This window comes from Rhineura floridana, chromosome 20 (assembly GCF_030035675.1).
Source record: "Rhineura floridana isolate rRhiFlo1 chromosome 20, rRhiFlo1.hap2, whole genome shotgun sequence".
In the NCBI taxonomy this organism is placed as follows: Eukaryota; Metazoa; Chordata; class Lepidosauria; order Squamata; family Rhineuridae; genus Rhineura; species Rhineura floridana.
In genome coordinates, this window is record NC_084499.1 from 3,150,488 (window position 1) to 3,172,637 (window position 22,150).

At 47.2% G+C, this 22,150-nt stretch overlaps 1 protein-coding gene across 11 annotated transcripts in view; it reads left to right on the plus strand.

Annotated features, from left to right (window-relative positions):
• Window positions 1–22,150, plus strand: part of DAB2IP (DAB2 interacting protein) — a 366,040-nt gene that overhangs the window by 245,632 nt on the left and 98,258 nt on the right. The window contains exon 1 of one of the 11 annotated variants that reach the window (XM_061604337.1): window positions 8,525–8,802. The exons of the other annotated variants lie outside the window; for them this stretch is intronic. The gene's annotated coding sequence lies outside the window, so the exon portion shown is untranslated. Of the gene's footprint in view, window positions 1–8,524; window positions 8,803–22,150 lie in introns of those variants that run through there. 11 annotated transcript variants of the gene reach the window in all.

Genomic DNA, 22,150 nt, shown 5'->3' on the forward strand with positions numbered 1-22,150 from the left:
GTTTGTCTCCAAGCAGTGGCAACTTGACTGCCTGCATGGTAGATTAGCAATAAGCGTTTCCCCGGTGGAAGGTTCTGGCTTGTCTCTTGTGGCAGTTTTACATCTCTTCGTTCTGAAGTTAAGCATATTGATCTCAATATTTTGTATTCCAGGAAGTAGGGGGGGGCGTGGTCCAAGCTATAGCAGAACTGTCTGTACTCTGCTTTAAAAATAAATTAAAATCCTGCAGCTAGGCAATCCATGTTCCAAGAAAAATAGGATCTGATGATCTGCATAAGTGATGCAAATTTGCATATTTCTCTTATGTTGCATGGCCCTGCCCTGCCCTGAATTTGAGTAGGTGACTTTGGGATGATGATGATGATGATTAGAATTAGAATTTATTACCAGCCTTTCAGCCAAAGGTCCCAGGGTGGGTTACAACAATTTTAAAACACGCAATTAAAAACAGCTAAAAGCAACCTAACCAACATCACAGAAAACATGGTGGTTCCTAAAAATACTCATCTCGGGGTCGAAGGCAGGGTAAAGAGGTGTGTCTTCAGCGTTTGTCGAAAGCTGTACAGTGAATTTGCCAGATGCACCTCAGTGGTGGTGGGGAGCTCCACAGTTTAGGGGCAGCCACAGAGAAGGCCCTCTCCCGGACCACCACCCCCAAATTTCCAAGGGTGGTGGAACTACCAAAACGGCCCCCTCTGCCGATCTCAACACTCTTTCTTAGCCTAACCTACCTCACAGGGTAGTTGTGAAGATAATTGGGGGAGCAGAGAGAGAAAGAGAGAGAGCGCATGCATACTGCTCTGAACTCTTTGGGAAAATAGGATTCAAACATTTTAAGGTAATATACCTTTGCAACGGTAAGGGCTACAGACTTTATTGTTTCAGTGTGGCCACTGAGAATCTCAGAAGCACAAATGCTGCCCCCTCAATATCTTCTGCTTCCTTCCCTACTCTGGAACTGCAATTTGCGAACATACAGCCCTGTCTGCAACTCTTGTTTTTGTACCTTCTAGCCATAAAGCAAAAATAAAAATCCAAGTGCTGTGCAGTACCGTTTGGTGGCTTTGCCAAATCTCTGGACCTGTTAGGGGGTCAAGCAGAGTTGTAGCTTGGGGAGGGGGGGTAAGGGTGCAGATGCCCTCTGCTGAGGTTCTTGGGGGGGGGGGGAGAGCTGGGCCCAGAAGTGCGGACTGCTGCCAACAGATTTACGGCAAAGAACGAGGGACCAGGCGCCAAGGTAATAAAGCCGATGACTTCAGAGGTAGCCTTTAAAAAGCTGATTGCCTCATCGCACAAGCGGCAGAACTGGCAAGACCCACCTGCCAATAACTCTCTTGGTGGGCTTCTGTCACTCGAGTGGGCTTTTTGATTGTCTGGGGGCTGCTGGCAAAAGGCTGGGGGGGGGGAACAGGCACTTGTGCGTTCAGTGGTGCAACTATCTGGGGGGGGGGTTGCCTCTCTTACAGGCTTCGCCCTAATGCTTCCACCCCACCTCGATTCAGAACGCCTCTGCAGAACTCATGTCCTCTTCCCCTTTGTGCTAACCGGGGCTGTGTGTAAACTTCTTTACATGCAGGCAGTCTAGATTCTGCAAAATCCATCACCCCACCCCTCTTTTAAAACGGGGTAGGAAGTGACTCTTGTAGGCAATCTCCAACATCTTGCTTCCCCAATTTAGAGTATCCCCAAAACATGATTCTCCAGCCTTGGACTCCAGCCAGTGCTGGAGATAGCTCATTGATTGAGTTGCCAACCTGTTCCTGCCATCAAGGTGTTTCTCCTCCAAATGTTCAGGTGAAATCTACCCTCCTATAACTTAAGCCCATTAGATGTAATCCTGCTCTCTGGGGCAGCAGAGAACACAGCCTTTGCCCTCTTCCATGGGACAGCTAGGAATGGACTAAACCTGTCAATTTCAGTGGGGGGTTGGTGGCTCCATGTCAGTGGGGCACTGGAATCTGCTCCGGGTTTTAGTCCAAACTTTCAAGGCGCTGTGGACATGGAGCTGCCCTTGCCCCATTTCTCATTTTTCCAGCCCTCAGTACATTTCTACCCATTTATTATGCATCAGTTTGCACATTTTTTCTTTAAGTCCTCATGAAAATTAATCAGCATTTTAGTGCGAACCTATCCAAGTATCTACATTTTTGCATGCAATTTCTCCTAGTATACAGATTTTGCAAAGTGATTTCTCCCTAATACAGTGCATTTTGTATGCTATTTTCACTAATATATGCATTTTAGTGGATGCTTAATCCTAGTGTGTACATTTTTGTACACATTAAAAATGGCTGGAGAACTGAATTGCAAAATTCAGAGAAGTGCAATTTTTGAAGGACGACTATGTTTTAATTGGCATATTGTTTCGGAAGGAGAGAATTAGGGTTGTTGTAGACAATACTGAGCCAAGTGGGCCAATGGGTTGACTCGGTGTAAGGCATTTTCCTATATTGCTCTTCTGTGCTCCAAATCTCCTTGTGATGGTGATGATGATCTATTAAATTTCTATCCCACCCTTCTTCCCAGAAGGAACCCAGGGTGGCAAAGAAGGGATAAAACACTAAAAACATCTTAAAACATCTAAAATTTTTAAAAACGTCTTAAAAATAAAACATCTTAAAAACATATTTTTTATAAAATGTTTAAAAACGTCTAAAAAGCCATTCCAGCACAGACACAGACTGGGATTAGGTCTCTACTTAAAAGGCTTGTTGGAAGAGGAAGGTCTTCAGTAGGTGCCGAAAAGATAACAGAGATGGCACCTGTCTAATATTTAAGGGGAGGGAATTCCAATGGGTAGGCGCCACAACGCTAAAGGTCGGCTCTTGCAACCTTCATACAGCCAGATGTTAAGTGCTCTAGTTTTTTACTTTACCTGCTCTTCAGCAATGCCAATGTTCAATCTAGTCCTTACTGTTAAATCCTATTGCATCGTTACTTCTGACTGCACAGGAGATGTGCAACGGCATGTTGCATTTGAGACTGAATTGTAGCTGGCGAAGCAAAGGAGCAGCTTGGACATTAATTCTGAAGTTGCCATGGAAGGAGAAATCTGTTCACTGGAGGATAAGCCAAAGGAATACTTTACACAAAAAGAATTTCTTGCAACATCTGCTGTCCCCTGCCCTTTGTCCAAGGAGCATACAGTGGAACATTGCCCCACCTTACCCTCACAACATCCGTGTCAAGTAGATAGGCTGAGGGCAAGTGGTTGGCTCAAAGTGAGCTTTGTGGATGTCCAAAGATTTGAAGCATGGTTCCCTTTCCATCCACCCCATCCCAGGTCCAACCTGTACACTGTGCTCATAATTAACCTATGGAATATGTTACCACAAAAAGTGGGGATGGCCACTGGTTTAGATGGCTTCAGAATAACAGTATCCTAAACTAGTAGAGTTGGAAAGGGCCTATAAGGCCATCCAGTCCAACCCCCTACTAAGTGCAGGAATCCAACTTAAAGCATCCCTGACAGGGGGCTGCCCTGCTGACTGTTGAATGCCTCCAGTGTCGGAGAGCCCACCACCTCCCTAGGTCATTGGTTCCACTGCTGTATGGCTCTAACAGTTAGGAAGTTTTTCCTGATGTCCAGTCAAAATCTGGCTTCCTGCAACCTGAGCCCATTATTCCGTGTCCTGCACTCTGGGATCATCGAGAAGAGATCCCGGCCCTCCTCTGTGTGGCAACCTTTCATGTACTTGAAGAGTGCTATCATATCTCCCCTCAGTCTTCTCTTCTCCGGGCTAAACATGCTCAGTTCTTTCAGTCTCTCCTCACAGGGCTTTGTTCCCAGTCCCCTGATCGTCCTTGTTGCTCTCCTCTGAACCCGTTCCAGTTTGTCTGCATCCTTCTTAAAGTGTGGTATCAAGAACTGGATGCAGTACTCAAGATGAGGCCTAACCAGTGCCAAATAGAGGGGAACCAGTACTTCATGTGATTTGGAAACTATGCTTTTTAATGCAACCTAAAACAGCCATGGCCTTTTTTGCAGCCATGTTGCACTGTTGGCTCATATTCAGTTTGTGATCAACAACAATTTCAAGATCCTTCTCACACGTAGTATTGCTAAGTATCCCCCATCTTATAACTGTACATCTGGTTTCTTTTTCCTAGGTGTAGAACGTTGCACTTATCCCTGTTAAATTTAAAGGGGGATTGGGCTGATTCTTGGAGTGGGAAAGATATGCCAATGGCTACAAACCATGATGGTTATGTAGACCTTGGGGTCCATCTGCTGCTGAATGCCAGTTGCTGGTGGAGAATTGAGAGCAGGGGGCATTGCCTTCAGGTTTTGTTTTTGGCTAGAGGGGTTGGTTGGCTGGTCACTTCTGCAAAGAGGATGCTGACCTAAGCTGATCTGCCTTCCCACCTGATGCTGTCATAAGAATGTAAGAACAGCCTGGCTGGATCAAACCGACAGCCCATCTAGTTCAGCATCCTAGTAGCCAATCATGTGCCCATTATGGGAAGCCCTCAAGCAGAACCTGAGTGCAAGAGCACTCTCCTCTGCTGTGGTTTCCAGCAACTGGTATTTGGAAGCATACCTCCTCTGGCTATAGATGCAGAGCGTAGCCAACATTTCCATGAATTTATCTAAACCTCTTTTAAAGCCATCCAAGTTGGTGGCCGTCACTGGATGCCAGAGTTTTAGTGGGATGAGAGAGGGAGAAAACCTTTCCCTATCTGCTTTATCCATGCCCTGCATAATTTTTACACTTCTCTCAGGTCGCCTCTGACTCGCCTTTTCTCTAAACTTTGCTGTGAACCGCCCAGAGAGCTTCAGCGATGGGGTGGTATATAAATGTAATAAATAAATAAATAAATAAATAAATAAATAAATAAAACTATAAACTAAAAAGCCCAAATGCTGCAACCTTTTCCTCGGGTGTTTGGGACTACAACTCCCACCTGCAGGGGTGTTGTTAGAGAGTGGACCCCCAAGTCTTTTATGCCAGGCCCTAGATCTCTTGCCCTTCTTTCCCCCCACATACTTTTTAAAACCTTTTTTTAAAAAAACAACTTTGCTTGCTGGGTACATTGCAAAGTACCCTATCAGTGAGATCCCAGTGGTCCATCATCTTGTTTCACCAAGAGCCACCCCTCTATAAATTTATGTCAATGTATTTGGTCAGCCTATGCCACAAGTCCCTTTTAAGTACCTAGCAACACCCCTGCAGTGTAGCCGCTTGGCTACACTGTCCAAAACATGCCAAAGGCATGAGGTTGGAAAAGTCTGAAGCGGACCTTTGGTCTCATCCAGCAGGACTTACAGGTATATTCTTCAAATCAGGAAGGATCATCAAGGTGAGTGAAGGGAGCCAGTGAGTCTCAGGTGCTGACGGAAACCCTTGGCAGAGGGCGGGCGGGCGGCCAGGCATCCGGAAGGTTTTATCAGGCACTGGCAGGTGTCAGCGGAGGACGCAGATGACAGCATCGGAGAGATCTCCCTTACTGGGCTCCAGCCAGCGGGGATCAGCCTGGCATTGCTAGCAAGGGCGGGTATGGAAAGTGCCCAGTCAGCGTGGCAGTCCGTGATTAATTTGTCGCGGGCTCTTTTCTGCTCTTCTCCTGACAGAGCTCATAAATTCTCATCTGCGCTGCTGCGGCGGCGGCTCTCTGGCCAAGGAGTCAAGTTGGGGGAGCCTCTGCTGGCGGGCCCAGCGTGTGCATGTGAGCAAAGTGAACTGCGGATTACTCTTTCTCCTCTTCGGATCTGCCTCCTCTCTCGTCACCTCCCTCTGTGCACATCCAGCCTTCCAACAAGAGGGGAACAGGGCTCCCGGCAAGTGAGCGCAGGATCAGCCCTTGGGAGTGAGAGAGCCACATCTTTTGAGTCCTCGCGGGGGGGGGTGTCTTTCAATACCAACTCAAACGTAGGTCAAGACCTTGCTCTTTCTGGATGGGGACCCACGGGTGGGAGCATCTGTTTTGCAGGCAAAAGGCCCCAGGCTTTCCATCCATGGTATCTCCCATGCAAGGATCTCAGGGAAGGGAACTCTGCCCGAGAGCCACTGTCAGTCAGAGTAAGAGGCAGTTCTGGGCCAAACAGACCAATATTTCAACTCTGAATAAGGCATTATGTGCATAGAGACTCTCTTGAGGGCTGCGTGTCAGGGGGAGGGTAGGAGCCAAAGTCAAAATGGATGTGGCCAAAGGACATGGTGGGTGACCCATTTTCTTTCTGCCACCTCCTCCCTCTCTCTGCAACCCCCTTTCTCTCTCTGCCGTCTCCTTTGTGGGTGTCATTTTACGAAGCCCCCTTCCCCGGGCTGCAGTCACAGTTGCATTGCACACTGGGGATCCCCCCCATTCCTTTCTGCACATGATCAAAGATTGGCAGCATAATTAGGTTGGAGAGTTCCTACGCTTTGGAACTCCCTGCCCATTGAACTTAGGCTGGCACCTTGCTGTACTGTTTTTGGTGCCCGCTAAAAAAAATTCTTTATTTAAGCTAGCCTCCCGAGACAAGTAAATTTCACATATATGTGAATATGTCGTTTTAATTTCATAATGTAGATTTTTAAAACTGCTGATTTCATTTTGCCAATTTGTTTTAACAACTGATTGCATCAATGGTTTTAATATATATAAGAAATCAGAAGAAGGCTAGGACTGGGGAGGGCAGCTATGAGAGAAGTAGAAAAGGTCCTCAAATGTAAAGATGTATCACTGAATGCCAAAGTCAGGATCATTCAGACCATGGTATTCCCGATCTCTATGTATGGATGTGAAAGTTGGACAGTGAAAAAAGCGGGTAAGAGAAAAATCAACTCATTTGAAATGTGGTGTTGGAGGAGAGCTTTGCGCATACCATGGACTGCAAAAAAGACAAATAATTGGGTGTTAGAACAAATTAAACCAGAACTATCACTAGAAGCTAAAATGATGAAACTGAGGTGATCATACTTTGGACACATCATGAGAAGACACGATTCACTAGAAAAGACCATAATGCTGGGAAAAACAGAAGGGAGTAGAAAAAGAGGAAGGCCAAACAAGAGATGGATTGATTCCATAAAAGAAGGCACAGATCTGAACAGGGTGGTTTGCAACAGCTGCTCTTGGAGGTTGCTGATTCATAGGGTCGCCATAAGTCATAATCGACCTGAAGGCAACAACATGCATATTTCTCCTCATTGTGTATCTAAGAAGAGCATGATACTACCACATTCACACCAGACATTTATTCTACTTTTATTCCACTTTAAACAGTCATGGCTTCCCCCAAAGAATCCTGGGAAGTATAGTTTTTGAAGGGTGCTGAGAGGTGTTAGGAGACCCCCTCTTCCCCTCACAGTGCTACAATTGTCAGAGAGGCTTAATAGTCAATCCCTCTTCCCAGGGAATTGTGGGAACTGGAGCTTGTGGAGGGAATAGGGGTCCCTAACACCTCTCAGCACCCTTAACTACATTTCCCAGGATTCTTTGGGGGAAGCCATGACCATTTACAGTGGAATGATAGTGGAATAAATGTATGGTGCAAATGTGGGCCTTAGTAAGGGAAGCTGGCCAGGGAGAGTTTTCCCAAGTCTGCTTCAGATTGGCCCTGAGCTTGTCGCCTGGCATAGCAAAGTGCATTCAGCCACTGGATACTGCCGGACAACACATTTTAGTTCTATTTGTTTTGCTTGTTTGGCATCCTTTGGGTTTCAGCATTCCTGGGGCAGCATGAGGAGGCGGACATTCTAAAATAAACAGCAGCCAGATTTGTGTGTGGTGGCTTCAAGGTAGCTCAGTCTAGTGGAGCAGCCAGAACTTTGAATTTCAGCAGTAGTACTATTTTTTTAAAAGTCCACATTGTCCCCTCAGCCTATTGGTGGTGGGGGAAAGGGAGCGAGAATCCTGCCCCAGATGTGGATAGGACTTGTTCCTGCCCTGTCCAGTGTTTTATCCTTGGTTAAGGTGTTGGACCAGGACCTGGGAGACCAGAGTTCGAATCCCCACACAGCCAGGAAGCGCACTGGGTGACCTTGGGCCAGTCACTGCCTCTCAGCCTCAGAGGGAGGCAATGGTCAACCCCCTCTGAATACCGCTTACCATGCAAACCCTATTCAGAGGGTCGCCATAAGTCGGGAGCGGCTTGAAGGCAGTCCATGTCCATTTTGTTGCAAAGCAACCCCTCGGCCTTGCATGACAAAGTCCACATTTAAACAGTTGCCAGCCGCTGTGAAGGGAAGTGGAGATAAGCACTTGTAAAAATCCTTTTTCAAAGGCCATTGAGGAATGCAGAGTCCCTGGACTTTAGAGCCCTTCCTTGGCCCTGCCTCTTAAGGGGAGCCGGCCAAGGCATTTTACTGGAAATCCCTAGAGCACCCTCCAGCTTTTTTAACGCAGGCCGCAGTCGTCGTGGGGAAGATCTCCTCCCCAAGCCCCTTTGAACTCAGGAGGGAGGCACCATGTGCACGTAAACACTCGGCTACATAGGCATTAAAACTCCTTCCCTGCAAGGTTGCATGCGCTCTGCTGCTGAGCTGTGGCGCTTTTAATTTTCCCCGAAGCTGGGCGCTGTCTGTCTGTCCGTCCGTCCCTTTAAAAGCCCCCGCGCAAGGAGTTGAGAATATTGGCTTTGTCTGAACTGGCCGGGGATTGTTCCCTGCAGACAGCATGCTGGAACGGTTTCCTGAGGCCAGAGGGAGGTGGGCGCGGGGCCAAGAGCCAACTGCTCACACCATACAAGGAGGTCCGAGAGGATAAGCAGGCTTACTTCCTGCTTGGGGGGGGTAGGGGTTGGAGGATATACCCGCCTTCCCCACCCCCACTCCCCCACCCCATTCTGGAAGGGGCTAGGAAGTGAAGCTCACTATGGTAAGTAAATCCTCCAGGCTTTGCTGTCGGGGTTTGGGTTGTTCAGAAAGCAAACATTCCAGGGGTTGTTTTGTGTACATAACGCAAGGCCGTGCATGCTTTTGCCCTCTCCTTCTGCCTGCACACTCTAAACCTTTCTCCTCGTTCTGTTGGAGTTCTCCAATCTGGTGATTCAAATCCACGCACACAACACAGTTCTAATGATTAAAAAAATGCTTGAAGGCCTAGCCCAAACAGCCAAAATCATGTCTCAAAAACAGGATGTGCTGTTGAGCCGGCCTGGTTGTGTCCGCATTATGCGCAAAGGATGGAATTCCTCGCCTTCCTGTCTCCCGGCGACTCGATTGCGCCTGTAACTTTTGAGGCTAACGAGATGCTAGGAAAGGGGAAATGTCATCTTTTGCCTCGTGGCACTGGGATGCAAGGGCTGGCACTGCTGTCTGCCCTCTTGCAATGTATTGTCATGCTGGGGGCTGCATTTGCCTGGGCTGGTATGTGCCCTCCAGGAGACTGCCTCTTTGCTCTGTGGGGCTTCAGGACATGCCTTTGCTTTGAGAAGGGGTGGGTGGGATTGGAATGATGAAGTGTGGTTTTGTCCCTGCCTAGTGTCTCTGTATATTCAAGAGCTGCAAATATGTGGAACTTAACGGACAGTTTGATTTGGAGGTAGGCTGTGGTCTTCTGGCTGGCAGTCTTGGATCACTGACTGTGTGTTAGCTGCTGTTTTTGTTATAAATGAGCTTCTGAGATAATACTATATGCTGCTTTTCGGCGCAGTGGCCTTGTCGTTCCCCAGAACCGAAATGGAGGAGATGTTGTACTGGTGCAAGGGTTACCTGTAGGGCGGATCCCAGGTAACCTTTTGCCTGTGTCCTCACAATGCTTAATTTCTAATTTCTAGCAGGAAGCCTTGGCTCCTTAAATATGTGCACATAGGCTCAGTGGTACAGGAAAGGGAGCTGTCTGTACATGCTCAGAGGCACATGTATGACATCCATGGCTATTCTGTTTAGGAAAGAGGTGTGGCCACAGATGGGAGGAGGCAGTGCCGAAGAGGTGGGGTTCAAATAGGAGGGGTGGAGTTACAAACGAACGGTTCCTGCAAGAGAAGTTAACTTTCCTTCCCACCCCACCCCAGCCCCACCCTTTCAAGGCATGCCTAAGTGGAGATTTGAATGCCTTGATTCAGAGCACAGAACCCAGGAGTTGACTTTCTCCCACATTACTGGCCCCATATGGCGATCTTCTGAACATCCATAAAGCAACAGGACCTTTTTTTGAGGGCTCGGGGGCTCCAAAGGGCAGGAGCATTCTTTGGGAGGCGTATTCCCTGCCTCCGATAAAAGCTGCTTAAGAAGGAATCGTTAACTTTGTCTTAGCTCAGTCCTGGGTGTGTTTACCGAAGGAGTCCTGCTGAATTTGTGGGACTGACACACCCCATTGAATTTGGCCAAAACTGGGGGGGGGCACACCAAAGTTCAGTAGTGTAGTGGCAAATTCAGAAATGCAGAGTCATGATAGTCAGAGCCATCACCACCCCTTTCTTGCTGCCACGTTGAGAATTAGACCCTTGTTAATGCCTTCTCCCGCAACAAGGGACATCCCAAGCAGCCGATAAGCATCAAAGGGGAGGGTGTTAGCTACTGAGAAGAGTCTTCTCGGTGGCTGACTTAACTTCTTTCACTCCAATTGGCTCCAAACAGCAGGAAAGGACAAGGAAGCATGTTAGAAGATTCTTCTTAGTGACAAACTCACTCCTCTTTCATACTGATTGGCTCATAGGATGCTGGAGACATTGGGACCCTGCTTCTAAAAAAGTAAGAGGCCTAAGACCCCCCAAAACCCTGGATGACTGCACCCCTGTCGAAGTTTTCATAATCTTGAATTTGTTACTGTACCTGAATATCCATGAATTGCTGTTCCCACACACACACTTGGTCTGTGCTTCCTTCAGCCCTATAGCTGTGCTGGCTGGGGCTGACCGGGGCTGTAGTCCAAAGCATCTGGAGGGCGCCAGGCTGGCGAGGGTGGCTTTTGAGTCTGATGAAGGGCTGCAGCTCAGTCGGAGCGCACCTGCTTCAAATGCAGAAGTAGGCCTGAAAGAGACCTCCGCCTGGAACCTGGAGAGCCACTGCACATTGCCATCCACAGCCCTAACCTGGATGGCCCAACTTGGAGCAAGGCAGCTTCTTAAGGGTGCGGGTTCAAATCTGAGACCGGAGGGTTGCCCCAGGAAGCTCTTGTTGATACTGACGAACAGCAACTCTGTCCCAGCCTGAGCTGTAGATGTTGGAGTTGGAGGGCTGGGCCTGGGGCTTTCTTCGTGCAAACCTTGTGCTTTGCCACTGAGCTGCAGCCTTGGCATTGTTCTGGATGAATTAATCTGAGGTTAAAAGAATGTGATCCTGTGCACACTGTAAATGAGAGGGGTTGAAGAGCAGGTGATCGAGGTCTTGGGGAAAGAGGAGTCTCCCCCAACAGCAAGAGAACCCTGTATTTGCTTTCCAGAAGGATTCCCCTTTTTCATTTTATTGCAAGAAGTATAAAGGATTTGGGGGAGGCTGGTGAAAGGGTGGTGGTGCAGGAATTATGTGGTCATCATTGTCTCTTGTGCATCTTTAATTTGCCGGATATTAATACCAACTCTTATGACTCCCTTATGTACTGCAAGGAACTAAATTGTTTTCTTAATGTGAGGAATGTCTAAAATGAAGGGTGCTGGATTAGCACTAGGCTGCCTTGATTTGCACCTCTGACCTGGAAGTAACAGAGTTAATCCTATGTTTGTTTGGAACTAGCTAAGGGTACCCAGTGTGCGTGCGTGCGTGTTATGTATGGAGAAACAGCACTTCGTGTGTGCTCAGAGGTGCTGTCGTCTTTGCTGTGGCTTCCTCCATTCAGGGCTGAGACATGAGCTGCATTCAAATAGCACTTTGTTCCATTTTCCCGACATGTTCTTACCCATTAATTTTCTTGTTTTATGTGATCTTTCACATGACGTAACAGCCACTTCTGCAAATCTAGTGGAAGTTTAGTGCTCATTTCCGTGTTAATTGCTTCTAAAAAAAATCCATTTGCAATCCTGTTAAACCTGGAAAACTGGGAGGTTGGCGTTCCATATATATATATTTCCATATATTTTCCCACTGTTTTCTGGGGATTATGCAACTGCTTCTCACGGAACAAAATTTAGGGAAGTATTTTGGTATGTGGAAGTGCACATGTGCGTAAAGCGTGGAGTGGGGTGACATCCAATGACATCATGCCGACTGGTGTGAATGAAATTTAGCACAACGTGGCAGTATATTGATGAAAACACTTCCATTGAAAGCAATGTTAGAAACTGAGAGAGAAACACTAGCGTTGTAATCAGGAAAAACAGCGCAATAAACCCCATGCCTGAATACAGCCATGGTGCTGAAAATAGACTCGAGTAGGGGTTCCCAAAATGTTTCCCCCATGGACCACTTAAAGGCTGCTCAGGGTCTTGGTGGACCACTTAACGCTTTTCTGCCTGTTGTAGCATTTGTAATGTGCTGTGCTAGAGACTGTATGATTTTTAATTGTTTTTGTTACATCTTATATATTGGGGAAAAAGAAGGAGGGGCCAAAGCCAAGATGCTGAAACGCGTTGGGCTTACAATACAATAAATGTCTATTTTTCCAGCATCTTGGCTTTGGCCCCTCCTTCTTTTTCCTGGTTTGGATGCTAGCCACTTTTTGTTGTTGACATATTATATATTGCCTTCTCTTGTATTACAGTTTGAATGCCATAGAATCCAAATTGTAATACAGTAAAACATAATATAAGAAATAAGCAATAAAAATGCAATTAAAAATCAATATGGGTTCTTAATGCAATAGATGTGCTATCTCCCGTCTTCAGCCACAAATCCACAGACACATTGCAGGCCACCTGAATGAAGCTTGCAGACCACTGGTGGTCCACGGACCACATTTTGGGAACCCCTGGGATAGAGGGCTAAGACACACACCCCTGTGGCTCTTGTGAAGCACCACTTTTATTGGGGGGAGTGCATTTTGCTTCCTTGTGCCTTGGCCACACTGAAGCTCCATTTTAACAATCTGCATTGCTCTGAAAATGTCAACGTTTGAGTCGATTGCTTGCCTTTTTTCTCCTGGCCTCCCTCCCCCCCTCTCTCTCCCACCCCCCCTCTCTCTCACACACATATATCCACAGCTAAGCTGTTTGCATTAATTATTTCCAGCCTTCCCTATAAAGTCAGTTTTGCTGCCCAAGGAAATAATTGGGGCAGATGTTGGCTGGGAGCTGCTTTTCCCATGCTTGGGAAGGGGGGGGGGGAGAGAAGCAGGGCAAGGAAAGAAAGCTAGTTCTGGAATGAGATATTTTCAAACAACTGTCATAACTAGGTCACTTGGATATGGTGGGCGGGGGGCAGGGAGGGATAAAATCCTTGGAAGAAAGCACATTCCGTCTGGGGAATTTTCAAGTTTTGTGCAGATCCGCAGCCCTTTGGAGTCTGAGAGAGGGAGGCAAGGCAACCATTTCCCCCAGCCCACCACCAGCAGGCACATCCCCTTGCCTGTCTTGCCATAGATTCCATTGTCAACAACAAATCGGCCTTCAAGGAATCAAACTGCTTAAAGCTAAAGGGAGTTGTCCTCTCTGCCTCAGAGGTTTCCATGTTTTCAGAGTGTTCTGGGACAGCTGGAGGGTGGGTGCCCCAGATTTTTTCGTGGAAGGATTCCCCTTCCTTTGGTAAGAGGAAGGAGAATTTTGACAGGTTCACCTTCTCCCATTGCAGCAAAGCAACCCCTCACCTTTCTACTATTTGCTGCAGCTACCAAAGGCAATCTTTTGAGGGCTGGTGGGGTGTTAAGCAGTATACCCAAATTCAAATCCCCACTCAGCCACAAACAGCTCCCTTTGGTGTGGTCTCCCTGTGGAGGCTATTGTGACTACCCATTTGCATTTGCCACCCTGAGCTCCTCGGGAGAAGGTTCATGTGCAAATCTGTATATTGATCAGGCCTGACAGAAGGAGGTGTGCATCTCCTGCGATTTACTGCCATTACTTAGCCAGCAGCCGTGAGCCACCGTGTTTCATGGAAAGACAGGAAGGAGATTGCAAAGCTTTGGAGATCCGGCCTTTGAGGCAAGGAATGCATTACTCCTCTGGTTTGTCCAGACTGCTGGTGCTACATTCAGTAATCATAACAATAATAGCTTTCCCTGTGCTGCTTGATTCCAAGGATTCTCCCCATCTTTTTGACATCTTGCACCAAAAATCACTATAATGAGCCATGTATTTTGGTTAAGCCAAATGAACAAATAGTTCTTGATGAGGCACGGCTGGGCTATAAGGGCCGAACTCCAGCTCTCTCCAGGCTCACAAACTTCTGCCTTTGCATGGTTGAAATGTGCGCTACTGTACAAGGCAAGAATCCTGTTCATTGCTCAATCCAGTAGGGATGGGTGAGAATTTCAATTCAGTTCACATTTCAAGCAGAATTTATCAAATTCGCACTTTCCAAAACAATATGAGAACTGAAATACAGCCATCCTTCGAAATCTGCATTTATTCAAATTGTGGGATGCGTGCGCCAACTAAACAATATTTACAAAAATGCATATATTAGGGGAAAGTGTGCATAAAAATGAATATATGGGTGAAAATAACATGCAAAAAGACATGATGTGATGAGAAATGGCTTTCAAAAATGCGTACCTTTGTCAAAACTGCCTACAAAAATGTGTTTATTTGGAGAAATTCGCACTAAAATGGTGGAGAATTTTCAGGAGGATTTAAAAACGCAGACTGGTGCAGAAATGTAGAGAACTGAATTTAAGATTGGAAAAGTGAAAACTGAGAGAACCGAAATTGAGAGTTCTTCCCATCCCTAGGCCCTGCCCACCATTGTATGTGGCCCTCAAGAGGTTGCCCATGAGCAAATGCGGCCCTCTGCTGGAAAAGGTTCCTCCCCCAAGCCACTTCAGGATGTTCCTTGAGTCACACCCTCTTGCAGGGCGGAGGGGCCTAACTGCATAATCCCAGTGCATGATTACTTGGGGGTAAGTCCATATAGAGTGCAGAGGAGCTTACTCTGTGGTAAGTAGGCCCAGAACGGAAACAGAGCCCTGCCGGATCAGGGTAGGAGCCTGCTGGTCCAACTTCTCATTTTCCACAGAAGCCAGGCAGATGTCTCCAGGAAGCCCCCTCGCAGGGCGCACAGCCAAGAGCCCCCTCTCACTGTTTCTCCTGAGTAACTGCTCTTCAGAGAGGACAGCAGCCTTAAAGGAGTCATGTGCCTAATCTTAAAGAGAAGGTGGGAAGAGAAGGCGGCAAATCCAGGAAAGCAGCCCTGTTAGGGGAGATTACTGCGTGGCTGGCTCTTGGTGGCCTGTGTGCTTGTTTCTGCACCTCCTCGTTCCTGCTCAGCCTTTGTACACTTGGACCCAAATCATTACAGAGGTGATGAAATTCAGGAAACCTCTGCAGGCCAAATTAGGATCAGTGAGTGGTCCCAGCTATCTCCCCTCGTCTCCAGTTGCCAGGCTGCATCTATTTCCCAAAGGTGTCATTTGGCTACTTTGGGGGGAGTTGGCATTAAGCCCTTCTTGCTATCCCCACTCCATGCACAGCAGGGACTGGGAACTGGTGGCCCATGGGCTAGATGGGGCCCATGCATCCTTCCCAACTGGCCACCAGCCTCTTGGTGTCTCCTCAGCCGCATCTGGCCATCTGGTTGCCAAATAGAGCCATGAAGGCTACCTTGAGGCACACAGTGGTAAAACTGCACATTGGATTCACATGCACTAGACATCTGGGATTTCCAAAAAGCAATCAGGTCAGGGCTGGTCTACATTCCCCTCATTCCTGCCTCTGTAGGGTGGATGAGGGGCCCCTCTCTTTTTTCATTTTTTTTCCAATCTGCGTTGGCTCCATCCTTTCTACAGAGGTTGAGCAGCTGGGAACCAGACCCATTTCTATAAGATGATTCATTAACGATAAATTAATTTCTCATTTACAAAACCGTAATCCTGTTTGATCGGTGTTACTCAGCCCTCACTTTTCGCTCTTAAAATTCAGTGCACTTAATGGTTCTGTGAGGGTTTATGAATGTTTAAAAATTGCTTTGTTGGTCCCCGAAGTAATTTGACAAGTCTGTCAGCTATTGATTAAAAAAAAAAACACTACCTGGAATTATTCAAGATCCAGAATGACTTGGGGAATTCGATAGAAAGTGTAAGTGAGTGGGGAGGGCGGGGGAGTTATTCCAAATGTGAAAGGAAGGAAGATGTTGGAGAGCAAATATGTTCTTGAAATACTTTCTGAAAAATCCATTACTGCTATGAAATTAAATTGAAATGAGATTCTTGGGAAGGGGCTTCTTGGGGTGAGGTGGTCGGGCAAGGTTTGTTTGCGCACTGCAAGATCTCCAGCGCTCTGAATGGGCCGGTTCTTGGCCCAAGGAAGGAGCCCCCTGGTAGAGGGCAGCTAAGTGGCAGAGCAAGGGCAGAGGTTCATAAAATAATCTATGGCATGAATAGCAGGGATTCAGAGAAGGTTTTTGCCCACTCTGGCAATACTGCAACTCACCGGGGGTGGAAGGGGTGGAGAATCACCCAGTGAAAGGGACTGGCAGGCAAACAGGAGCCAAAGGAAAGATTTCTTCCAACGATGCCCAACGGACTCATGGAACTCACTGCCACAAGATGTGGTGATTGCTCTTCCACTTAGATGGGTTTAAAAGGCAGATTGAGCAAAATCCATGGAGGGTAGATCCCACCAATGGCTTCTGGCCATGCTCGCTAAGTGGAACCTGCCAGTTCTACTGGGAAGCAGGCATGGGAAGGGGCTCAGGCTTTCACGCCCGGCTCATGGCCTTCCTGAACGGGAAGCCAGATGCTGGCCTAGATAGGGCAGGGATGGGGAACCTCTGTAGCCCTCCAGATGTTGCTGGAGCTCCCACCATCTCTGGCCACTGGCCAGGCTGGCTTCTGGGAATTAAAGTCCAATAACAGCTGGCGGGAGTAGCAGCTGATGGCTGCATGTCAGTGAGGCAGTAGAATCTGCTCCCGGTTTTTGTCCAAACTTTCAAGAATTCAGACTAAAACCTGGAGCAGATTCCCACTGCCCTACTCACATGGAACCATCAGCTGCCATTGGCTGGAGAACCCCAGTTTCTCTGCCCCGAGATAGGCTTTTGGCCTGACCCATCAGTTCCCTTGCGTTCTTAAGGAGACTGGAGTGTTGCCATTGACTGTGCTTGGCTTTAGATGAACAGCTGGAGCAATTAGTTGATGCATCCGAGAGCCTATTGGCTGAGCCGTAATTCACACATCACAAAATCTGATCTCCAAGATGAGGAACGTGACGTAGAGGAGGTGGGTCATTCTTTCCCATCTCTTCCTCCATACTCTTTTTAAGTGGAGACGGCAGGGATTGCACCCAGGACTTTGTGCACGCAAAACAGTTGCTCTGCCACTGAACTGCAGTCTCCTACTTTGGTGACTTCGGATCATCCTTTCAGGTCATAAATCTCAAGAAAATTTCCCGTTAATGGCTCTTCCTGCTCCTGCCAAGCTGCTTAGTAAAGTTTGGAAAGAGGGAGGGATCACAAGAGGTAAGCCGTGCAGGGAATGGCATGAGGAAATGGGCCGACTGCGAAAAGGTGCATCATCGCATTTGGCAAAGACAAGCCAGGAGAGTTCACCCAATGGTCCCTGCGAGGCCGCCTTGCCCTGACTTGGAGGCCACTTGCTCAGCATCCCGCTCTTTTGCCTTGGATGGGACAGCAACTTGCCTTTTTGACATCTGTTGAGGCTGTGGGCCACCAGATGGATTTGGAGATGCCAGTTCCTCTCCCCGACTCATGCCCCCACTGCGGGGCTCTCTTGCAGTGCCTGAAGCACTGCTGCCTAGATTTCCAGACTCAAAACGTTTCCCTTGTACGCCTGCAAACATTTATCTTTAGAGCAAGTATGATCCACCCTGAGTGGAGCTTACCCCCTCCCTTCCCCTTTTCTAGCTGACCTGCTGTGGTGGGCTGAGCCCTGGGACAAAGGCCCATCTAGGTCAGCATTCTGTTTTTATGGCAGTAGCCAGCCAGGTGACGTGCGCTAACAGCCCTTTCCCTCTGTTCTTTCCCTGTGACTGGCATTTAGAGGTAGACTGCCTCTGGATCTGGAGGTTCCACTTAGCCATCATTGGCCCTTTGTAGACGTCTCTTCCTCCATGAGTTTGGGAATGAGCAACAGGGGACAGTCATGACTTCCACGCCTTCCTCTGTGAGCGTCGCAGAGTCATTTGGTTGGCCGCTGTGGGGACCAGTGATGTTGGGCTAGATCAGGGTTGGCGGACCTGTGGCCCTCCAGATGTTGCTGGATCTCCAGCAGCCAGCATGGCCAGTGATGGAAGTTGGAGTCCCCATTCCCTAACAGGCCAAATGGACCAGTGGTCTGATCCAGCAGAGCTCTTCATATGCCTTTTTCTGGGTTGGCCCCAAAGGATATTGTGGGTCTGGAAAAGATTCAGAAAAGGGCAACCAAAATGATCAAGAGGTTGGAGAAACTCCCCTGTGAAGAAAAATGGCAACTTTTGAGGCTTTTCAGTTTAGGAAAAAAGTAAGGAGGTGACATGATAGTGGTGTATAAAGTGATATGTGGCTTGGAGAAAATGGGTAGAGACGTTTCCCCCTTTCTCATAACACTCAACTCGTGGGCATCCAATGAAGCTGAATGTTGGGAGATTCAGGACAGACAAAAGGAAGCACTTCTTGAGGCAGCGCAGGGTTAAACTGTGGAATTCGCTCCCACAAGGTGTGGCAATGACCCCCAACTTGGATGACTTTGGAAAATTCATGGCATGGAAGGCTATCAACGGTAAATAGTTACGATGGTGGGTAGTTAGGATGTGACTTCCAGCATCAAAGACAGTATGCCTTGAAACACCAGATTATTTGCCGGGTACCACGGCACAGGGCTGTTGAGCTGATGTCCTGCTGGTGGGCTCCCCAGAAGAGGCACGTGTGTGGCCCCTGTGAAAAGCAGGATGCTCTGCTTAGATGAGCCTTTGCCCTGATCCAGCGGCCAGGCTCTTCTGATGATCTTAAGAACAAGCCAAGAGGGAAGTTGAAACAGAGCTAAGAGTTTCTCACGGCCATGAGTTGTGGAGGTGAGGAAAGCTAGAGGGCCCAGATTGATTGGGATTAACCAGCCACATCTTTGGCTCCAGGCCTCCGATGCGGTTAATTAAGCCGTAGCCGCACGAGCCCATCACCAAGGCGCGCTTTGTGCCAGTCTGCCAACAGAACCCACTCACTTCTCGGGAGCCTTCCTAATTTGAGGGTTGGCACTCTGCGCTCCCTCGATCAGCCAGCGCCGTGTCCCCCCCAACAACAAACGTGCATGGAAATTTGAGGGGGCGGCGAGATGCGCTCCGCCACGTTCGGCGCTCAAAGGAAGCTTGTCAGAAGCAAATTATGACTGCTGCTTGCATGTGTGTATAAAATTAATAATACTAATCCACCCCACCCTCCCACCCTGTGTTAAACTTTGAAGAGGGAGGAACAGCTTGGAATGCAAACCAACAGAAGGATATGCCAGATCAGCTAGGAAAATATCTTGTCTGTTTGTTTTGCTTTTCTGCATTTTGCCTTTTTTTTTGTCCCAGTGACCCACAAATAAACCAGCACTTCATATACTGAAATAAATAAGAACCAACCCTCTGCAACTTGATTACGGTATACAAATCAAGCAGATTTGCATAATTTATTGTGCCTCTGGTAGTGCTGGAGAAGGGGGCCCAGGCACTGGGCAGAATTCTGAAATGCTGGGAGACTCATTGACGTCTCTGGCTTCTGAGGAGACCTGTTGTCTGTCTCACTCTGGGGTCTCCATTGGGGCACCTGTGAACGCCCTAGTGCCCTCTGATACTTCCCTGGTGCATGCCAAGCAACCTTGCCCCTCCCAATTTTATTATTTACGTTGCTGTTGCTTTGTTGGAGGGATGCCTGTTTGTTTTTTTCTCTGTTATTTCTTTTGGGGTTGTCGGTGCTTTGACTACGATGATTCTTTCTAATGTCAAATGGGTGTCTTGTGGTGCCCACAAAATATTTCCAAATGTGCCCCCCGTGGCTCCAAAAGATTGGGGACCCCTCTACCTAGTGCTTGAACCTGCAGCCTTAGACTGGCAGAGCTGGCTGAGTGAACTGCCTGTGAATGTGTGGGTCCAGGAATCGGGGCTTCAGGTGGTCCAAAGGAACACAGGTTTGCGATTGGCAGGCAGTACAGTGTCTATTTATTTTTATTTATTCAATTTATTAGTTGCCCATCTGGCTGGATTAACCGGCCACTCTGAGCGACGTACAAAGCAAAAGCATATAAACCATCAAAACATCAGAAAACATAAAAAAACTTGACAGTAAAAGCTAAACAATAAGGAAGAGGCGACTGAGTTTCAATAATAAGGCTTCTCGCCTGTATAGTCCGAAGATGTAACTGCAGATGGAAGTTCCTGGTGTAAGTCTTCCCCCATTGGCATAAAAACCCGTCTGGGTGATAGTCTAGGGTTGCTATCCAAAGTTCGTCTCCTCTGAATGTCCATAGTGGAGGTCGTATTGAGAATTCTCCAGTGCTGTGCTTCTTATTTCTGACTTTTGTATGGAGTGCTCCGCATGTGCGCTTTGCCACAACTTTTAGTCTCCCCCCCCCCATTATGGATGTGCAGTTGTGCACAGACAAAATGCCACCAAATAGCAAGTTCTGTGCAGTGGTTCCTACGGTTCTGTTGCAATACGTTTTTTCCCTGCTGCATTTTACCACTGAGCTGGCAAACACAGGAGCACACCAGGTCAAACGCTGTTGAAAAAGGACTTCGGTGCAGCTCTGTCGAGATGGCTGCTTCCACCCCCTGCCCTTTACTCCCACCCCGGCTTAACTGCTGCAGAGCAGAGGGGTGGGGAAGCGGCAAAACCAAGGTCTTTCCCCAGCTCCAACTTTATTTTGTCTGCTATCTTATCAACAGTTTCTTTTTTATCCGCTTCCTGTCCCGTGGCAGTTCATTTTCGTCGTTTTGGTTTCACGACTGTGTTTTGGGCCTCTCAGGCTGAACATCAGCTGAAGCTTTCACCCTGCGTGGGAAATAAGCAGAGGGATAAAAATACCCATTAATGCTACTTATACGCGACTGAACACACCATCGTGCCCCTCTCGTTCTTGGAAAGATGTCAGCAGTCTATATCTGAATACCAGAAGCTGGGGGCAAAAGGGAGGGCTGTCATCTGAATCTTGTTTCCAGATGCCTTAGCAAAGCTTACATTAAAGCAGGGGGTGAGGCTGATGGCCCTTCTGTTGTTCTCCTGTCATGTGGTGTTCAGCAGTAGACTGCCTCTGAACAAAGAGGTTCCATTGGCCTGTCGTGGCTGATTAGCCATTGATAGTCATCGTCCTCCACTAATTTATCTAAGCTGGTAGCTGTTGCCACTTCTTGTGGCAATGAGTTCCACAAGCTTAATTAGGAAAATAGGAAGCTACCTCATGGCTCAGTAGCAGCAGCTCTCCAGGATTTCAGCGTGGGGTCTTTCCCAGCTCTACTTGGAGACCCCGGATCTTTTTGGTGCCAAGCAGATGCTCGAACACTGAGCGATTCTCCTTCACCTAAAAATTAAGTCAGATTCTAGTCCTCGTGGTTCTGAATTAAGGGCTGAATTAAACTGGAATGTATGAAATAACCCGAAAGTATTACTGTTAAATTTTTTGGGTGGTACAGTTCCAGAATTTGATTTAGAAATTATTTTAAATTTGTTGACAGTAACAAAAATAACAGTTGCTAGGATATGGAAAAAGAAAGAATCTCTGTTAACCTTGGATTGGTTTAACAAAGTCTGGGAGACAGTATTAATGTCAAAATTAGAAGAGAAAAAACCCGACAAGTAAATAGTTTTGTAGAATGGTGGTCTTTATTTATTATGTTTTGGGACAACAAGATTCAAGATAATATCTATTCATACTCATCATATACATTATTATAAAAGGGAAAGGAAGTTAATATGAAAATCATATAAACAAGATAAATAATTTATCTTTATTAAAAAATCGCATGATTCTCTTTTTTCTCCTCCTTTTCTGTCAAAACATATATAAATCTGTATAATTTTTGTTCTCTTCTTTCTATTCAATTCAATTCAATTTATTGTGCAGTCACAGACCCAATAAGGCAAATCATCAGATAAAAGAAACCCGTCTATAAAACATTTAAAATATACAATAAAATATAAATATAAATATGACTTTAAAATGGAACATTACAGTTTAAAAAAGAGGACCATCTTACGTATTCTTTGAACTGAAAAAAGGAAATTAG